Source organism: Lonchura striata, chromosome 1, assembly GCF_046129695.1.
Source record: "Lonchura striata isolate bLonStr1 chromosome 1, bLonStr1.mat, whole genome shotgun sequence".
NCBI lineage: Eukaryota > Metazoa > Chordata > Aves > Passeriformes > Estrildidae > Lonchura > Lonchura striata.
In genome coordinates, this window is record NC_134603.1 from 23,860,820 (window position 1) to 23,868,876 (window position 8,057).

The following is an 8,057-nucleotide window of genomic DNA, read 5'->3' on the forward strand; positions in this document are numbered from 1 at the left end:
CATCCAGAGCAGTATTTTTCAAATCTAGCCGGCTGCTCGGCAGCTCACCTGGTCCTCCAGGATTTCCAGCCGATGATGGATGCTGTCAGAGGGGAAGGGTGGCTGGGAAGGTTCTGAAGAGAGTGGAGCAAGAGGAGATAAAAGGGTACAGCACCATTAACTTCGATGGTGTTGCTCTGATACTAAAGTCTGCACTGGAAAATGGCCCAATGGGCTGCCTTTTTTTTTTTTTTTTTTTTTTCTCCCCAAGAAAATTTCACTTACATGCTATATGGCAGTTTCATTTTTCAAATTTCACATTATTGAGCAATACCATGTCTGGCTTTTCTGCAGATTAAAAATAGGTAGTGGGGCTTTCCAGTAGAAATCATGAAACTGCTGAACTTTCAGCTGAATTTTCTTCCCCAGCTCAGACAGGGACACAGGCAAGAGCCACATCACTGAGCTGCATTTCTCCTGCTGCAGAAGAGGCACACAGAAAGGGAGCAAGGAGCAGGACATGGAGCTCTGAGCACCCTACAGCATGACAATCTAGTCTTCCAGTTTTCCCTCAAATCCATCCAGTGCGTCAGCCTGAGCTGTCATGTAATTACTCTTAATGCACTGATTTATATAAGGTGTGGGCCAAGCCGTTTAACATGAGTTTTTTGGAAACAGGTGCTTGTGGCTTAAGCCACAAATCTCAGATTGCATGCAGCAGGGTGTATTAGGCCAGTGCTTCATATGTAAAGAATTCGGGCACAGCCAATATATAAATTGGCCACAAGTGTCTTCATTTTCAACTGTTGTCAGTTGCAGAGAGATCTTCACACCAGAGGATCTTTTATGTATGGGCTGGCCTGGTTCTTGTGAACCAAAAAGAAAATTGCTGTGAACCTTTCTCTTTGTGTTGTAAACTTCTGTAGATTTAACTTATCATCTAAATCAATTTTCTTGGCATCAGAAGCAGCTTTGTGGGTAATTAACTTTTCTTTCATGCTTACAAATAATTTTATAACACCCAGTTGAATTAAGATGCAGCAGAAAGTTGGATACAGGCAAAGTGAAGCAGTCCTAGTGTTTCTGTCTGCGTATCTGTGTTTTAATTCTCTTCCTGAAGTGCAAACTGACATTGTTTTCTGAAAGGTTTACAAAGTGTAACAGCAGTGAGATGCTCTTTCTACCATGTATAGTAATGGAAAATCAGCACAAGACCTTAACTCCGGTTAAGAGAATAAGTAACCTGTTGTCTGAGGAAAGCTGGAAACAAAATGTTATCATGCAAAGCAATTTTAGTGCTGTGAAAGCCTGCCATAATTTTTTTCTGTTAACTTCCTATATCTTCAGAATTCTTTTTTTACTCTGTTTAGCAAGAGGGGAAAATAAATATGAAAACGGTCCGTTTGCAAATCCGCAAACACTTCTTCCTAAGTATGTATAAAAAAAGTAAACACTTGACCTAATTTTTAAGTAGTTTTGAAAAACTTGGCTAAATGCCAGTAATTCTTGCTGTGTGTTCACTATATCAAAATGTCATTACAGATCATGTGTGTCAGTTTCAATAGAGTTTTTTGTATTTATCTATCTTTGCTCTTACATGTCAAATTTGTATCTTAGTACTGCAGAAGCAATCTTGCAAAAAACTAACTGCATAGAGAAGATGCATGGAAGGAAAAGGATGGGAGATCATGGGGTGTTCTACTGGAAGAAATAGACACTAATGTATTTTACTATTTCACATAGAGTGATTATTTGTAATTTTAATTTAGCTGAAAAAAAACTTATTCCAAAGCATAGCTTGTCTAAAATGACATTTATTTCTGCTCTCTAATTATAATCTTACTGTCAGTTATGCCAGAGCTGTGCTTTAAGTGTGGAGGAAATACCTTCTTCAGAAAATATGAAATAGCAGTGATACGCTGCAGCACTTGTCTTATACTGTGCTTCCTCAATTGCCTTATGATTTTTGAATGGACACTGTTTGCACACAGCTTGCATTTTCACTTCAAATCTTCACAGGGATCACATGAAAATTGAAGTAAATCTGTCTGATGTTGAGCTAATGCAAATAGTTGTTTCAGTAAGATTTTTACTTCAACATATCAGTGAGACATTTACACTATTTATGAAAGCTTCCAATAATGGACTATCTACAACTCCCTTGGCTTACAGGTTTCTCTCAAGCAATTTGAAAATTGCTGTGAACCTTTCCTTTGTGCTGACATTGAAATTCTGATGGAACATTATTGAGGTTGTAGCTTTGTTTAATATACAAAAATGCTCCAAAATTTTCAGCACTGTTGAATGGGGGTTTTTTTAGCAGTAGTAAAACATAGTTTTAAGAAAATTAAAAAGCAGTATTTTAAGAAATGATGAAAACCAGCATATATGTAGGTTCAGAGATTTACTGTCAAGTGAGATTATTCTTTAAAAGTGGCTTGCCTTTAAAAGCTGCAGTTGGAGATTTTTTTTCCTTTAGAGTTTCATGTACAATGAATTACCTACTGGTAGTCAACTGTAATTTGCTTCATGGAAGCCCACTTGTCTCTCCCACAAACTGTTTTGTTTTTTTTTTTCAAATGCTCAAGAATCAGTTTAAAAATTGACAGAACTTGCAATTAGAACCTTGCAGTCTTTGTTGTGCTTGAGCTAAAATAAGAATCTGTCCACTTCTTACAGAGGAGTAACAGCCGAGTTCTGTGTTACAAAATGAAATTCCTAGAGATTTCATTAACATTATATATTTTTGGTCAGCAAAATTCAGTCATGTTATATTCAAATGGGACTTTAAATGCTTTGCTTTCAGTAACTTCAGAAAGTATTACAAACAATGAAAAGAAAATCTTTGTCTTTTGCTTCTTTATGAAATGAAATATATTTTGAAGCAGCAGCATCTTGGTTTTTCTAGTAGATGGTAATGCAGAATACCTTCCCAGCTTTAGGTTACTTCTTTAGTACCTGCAAAGGGAGACCAAACCCAGAAATTTAAAGCTATTTAAGGGACAATTAAATGCTTTATTCTCAAATCTTGCCTTTTGTGAAAACGAGAATGAATATGCAGAACAGGTGATTTCTAAGTTATCCTGGTCTCAGCTTCTGCACTGGAAGTTTGTTTGGCTCCACTGTGTTGTACCCACCCCTCTTGGTATGTCACAGCTTTTGGATGTGTCCTTCTGGGATGTTACTATCTCTTCTCAATGTTTTGTACATTATCCTCTTTATTAATTTCATTTGCTGCCTTGTTGAATTGTGTAGGAGCCCTTTTTGACTTTTCTCACACTTTAGCTGTTACTGCTGTGTTTGTTATCCATGAAGTGTTTTGCTAAGGAGAGCTGTGTTCTTTAGGGATGGGGGTTATAATAGACACTTTTCCATTAAGATTTTTTCTTGTGTGATTTTTTTTTTTTTAATTGCAGAGACTTCCTATTCTATGGTACACCAGGGACTGGAAAGACTCTGGTAGCTTGTGCAGCTGCTAATGAATGTAGCCAGGGTAACAGGGGAGTAATCTTTTTTATGAGAAATGGTGTCAACTGCCTGAGTGAATGGGTAGGAGAATGTGAATGAAAGTTTCATTCATTATTTGAGTAAGTAAGATTGAAACATGCCACATGTTCTGTCTGAGTTGTAACTAATTTTCTGTGGTCAAGAAGAAATTCTTTTTCATGTTTTGTCAGGTCCTTCCACTGAAATGGGACTGTCGGTGTTTCCTTTTCCAGTGGGGTCTTGGGGGTCTGGAAATCTTGGGATGTATTGGGAAATATTAATAATGCAAACAAGAATATTTTGCAAAGCACCACCATCCCCCTCAAAAAAACTCCAAACTAACCAGTTCCAGTGGTCTTGTAACCATGTTTTTCATGTATTTTCCCTTACAAACAGTGCTGTTTTCCTGATATCAGTGTTCCTGTTTTCTTTGTAGGCCTACCAGATGTGACCTTCAGTTCCTGAATGAGATCAATGTTCTTGCTCCCATACACACCAGCAAACAAAACCAGGTTCATAGGTGGTTAATGTCTTGTCATCAAGACATGTCCCAAGACACGTCATCAGGAAGGTGCTTGATCTTTGTGAAAAGAAGACCACAACCTACTTAACTTGCTGTGACACCTTCGTTGAACCTGAGAAGTAGTAATTCAGTGCTAGTGAATTTCAGATTATTTTTAAATGAGAATTTAAAACAATTCACTAAGCTTGAAATCAGCCTAAGCTCTGTATTGTATTATCTGTATTTAATGTCTTAAAATGAGGCTTTTGCAAATCAGCATCTTTTCATTAAAAGCTTGTCCTTTTTGAGGGATTGGTGGAAATGGTTATGTGGAACTGAAGAAAATTTACTAAACCAGTGAATGAAAATCGTATTTTTCTTTTACCTCAGTTGTTGGAACACTTCTGGCACTAACGGATGGCTTTGCCAGCGGAAAGGTTGTGGTAATGAGATCCCATTGTGGCAGAGCCATTTCAGGATGGAGGATGACACTCATGGAGGAGCCACCACCATTGCAATGGTTGCATTGCCTTGGTGTTGGGTCCATTCTTGCTTGCATGCTCAAACTCTTTGCAGAAATCAGAAGCAAATCAGTGCCTCCTGCTGCACACCCTATTCCTGCAGCGGTACCATACAGGACTTCCTGCTGAGCCCCACCTTTGTGTCTTCCAGGAGCTCACCTGCAAATTTTCTTCAACTTCCGGATTTCTCATTCCCACAATATCTTCCATAAAGATCTGCACCCAACCCAGCTTTCCCACACCAGCACTCTGTGTCTCTTGGGGACTCGGCACCTGCTCCAGGGGGCATGCCTGGAGTAACAAGGATGGTGTGAGTTAGGGGGTGTCCCTGCAGCCTCCTTATGGCTCCAGTCCCATCCTGTCATCCTCAGGCAGCACTTGAGAGGACACTAGACTAAAACTAGCACTAGAAGCTGGAAATTAGATCAAGGTGCTCCAGCCCCAGCTGTCCCTGGACAGGGACAATTCCCGTCCTCCCTGTCCACAAGAAGAGACAGTGCATGGTGTTAAAAAGCCATGGAATGGTCCTGGAGTGACTGGGAGAGACTGAAGGCAACCAGGGAGACACAAGGTGACACAGGAGCTTCTACAAGAATGTTGATTCCAACCCAGGGACTCTGGAATCCCCTGCTACATCCCAACCTACTGCCATCCCCTCCTATACACACCCCTTTGGGGACCAAACCCTGGCAAGCTTATCCCAGCACTCTGTGCCTGCTCAGCCAGCATTCCTGAGAATTCCTCCCCCCACTCAACCACTTCCACCCAGTTCCACCACTGTGTCCCTGCCTTAATCAGTAAATGCTGGACTGATGCCAGAGGGATGTGTGTTTCCTGGGTGTCCCCATGCACTGGCTATGTGTCCCTTGGTGTTAAGTCCAGTCAGAACACACCCATGTTTTGATGGGTTTGTGTCTTCTATGGATCTGCTTGTCCGAAACTAAAAATCTTCAGTAATAGAAGGACTGATGAATAAGAATTAAGTATTTTTTAAATCATCTGTCATTCTGTAAAGTGACAAGATTTCACCTGTTGATCATCTCTTTTTATTTGCTCTTCTTTCATTTTTTTCCCCATGTTTGTGGTTTTGGCTCTTTTCCAGTTCTCTTCCATTTCCTCTGCTTTGCTGCCTGTGCTGCTGCTCCTTTTTCTTTTTCTTGCTGCCTTGACTCTCCAGCACTGGCACTGCTACTCTGCCTTCTAGCTTGACTCTCCAAAGGCTGAGGCTACAATTATCTGCACACACACAATAAATTAATTCAAAGTCACCCTTTCCCCATTTTTTTTCCTCCCAAATTTGGTCTGGGTTCCTTTTTTTGCCTCTGCATATGCTTACACCAAAACTTCTTTCAGCTGCTGACATGTCTGATAACATGTCAAAGGTTCTGCTTGAAGGTAGGACAGCTGCTGCTTTGTGAGTGTTGGACACACCAGGAGGGTCAGTCTGCTTCTACTTCCTTCTAGCCTATGATCTACCAGATCTATTGATGGATTTCAATTGGTATATACTGGCCTCTACTGGTACCTGACACCCATTTTTAATGTTTATTGTCCCAATCTGGGCGCTCACTGACTGCACTGTGTGTTACTGAGGATGACTCTGACTGATCAGAACACTGACAATAGAAATGTTATAGAAGCTCAAGAGGAAGACTTCAGCATTTATGTGTCTTTTATATTCCCGATCTGCAAATTTGCTCACTGAAAAGGTCCTTTTGTCTTTTCAGCAGAGAGGGATGTTCATTGGATTGGAGGAAACACTGTTCAATAATTAGAATCATTGTTGATAAATTAGTTTTTAGCCAAACTAAGGAAGTGAACATGGGTGAACATGATCTGGAATTGAGAGCATGAAGTTCAATAGTGCCAGAAATGTTCAGCAGTGCCAGAAGTTTCTGGTGCACAACAATACTGTCTGGTTTGGGGATTTCACTGCTGTTACCTTGAAAATGTTGAGTTGGCTGGATCTGATGTTTCAACCAGTCTCTTTTCCACTCTCTAGAACAGTGAAGAGCCACCAATCTCCAGGTTAAAGAATAAACCACATTTCAGAGTACTCCAAATTAAACAGAACACTGACATTTTAGAACCCTAAATCTCTCTCTGTAGTCACACCACCAGAAGAAGGTGGAGGCAACAATTTTCTTTCTGCAGATGGTCACTAGATGTAAGAAAATAGGTCAGACTAGAAAAAAAAAAATTTTTGACATCTATAAATGAACTTTCCTTGCTGTTACTGTTGTTGGCTTGAACTTGCAGGTTCAATTGCAGGAAAATATTACATGCTCGCAACACCTCACCAATTTGTTGGTTGAGGATCCTTGGAAAATCATACAGGGACCACTGACAGTGGCATCTTTGCCTCACCTCTGCAGCTCAAACACCTTATCATCTACTCACACTTCAATGGAGGCTTTTTGGATTTCTAACCCTTCCCTGCCTGTCTTCAGAAGACCTTTGCTTAAATAAATGGTCCGAGTTCAATGGGTTCATATTTTCTATCACATTACCTCAGCCACTAACTTCTCTCTGTGTGAAGTTACTGGCTAGAAGAGAAGTCAGGAATTCAAGCCAGTAAATGGTATAAAATGGTCCATCAAGAGGAGACTACTGTGAGAGGGTGGGAGATGGGATGTATTTATTACTTGCTAAAACTGCAGACATTTAAAAATGAATTTATCATTCATGTTATTTGCATTTAGTTTACAGTCCTGGAAAAGTGTTATTATCATAGAGGTTACAGGTACGGCTGGCTCCTATGCTTCAAAGGCTCTAGGAATTCATGATCTCTCTCAATGCCATCTACATATTTTTGGGGGATAAAACCCATCAGGACCCAGAACCATGAAAAAAAGATGTCCTTTTTCTGTGTTGGTAACTGCAAGTCTGACAGCAGGCTCAGCAGGGACCAGCAACTGAAGGGGCCTGGATCTGACCTAAGCAGAAAATGTAAAGGAACTTTTCAGCTAACATATTTGATACATCTAAAGATTGGCAATAAAGACCATCACTCCAAGCAAAAACTTCACGGTAAAACTGTGAACTTCTTAGTTTATTAATTTGAACATTAATAATGTTTAAATTACCATATAGCCAATCTGTAAGTAGCTTCTAAGTAAATTCTGCTAAATTCCTTTTCCCTGATTTGGGAGAAAGTGAGGAAAATATTTTGAGAGGAAATCTCTTCAACTGGTGTTTAATACTTCATGCAGCTCAACAGACATGGGATGGGTTTTAATTATCAATTCTTCCACACAACTGCAGTCATATAAAGGTGTCCAGGAGACAAGCACTGACCCATTTTTCTGGCCACATGTGTGTACTCTCTCACACACACGGAACACCATTCTTGCAGCATGCAATATTCTCAAGATATCACAGTGCATGCATTATTCTCTAAGTATCACCATTTATATAGACTAGTTTCATGTAAGTGCACCACATCTAGTCATTAAACAACTAGCTTTTAGTAAAAAATAATAAGAATAAAAAAGCAAAGAGCATCACAAAGAATATTTCCATGAAGAAAATACTGTGAAACAAACATGGGATTTTTACTACTCTTGTGA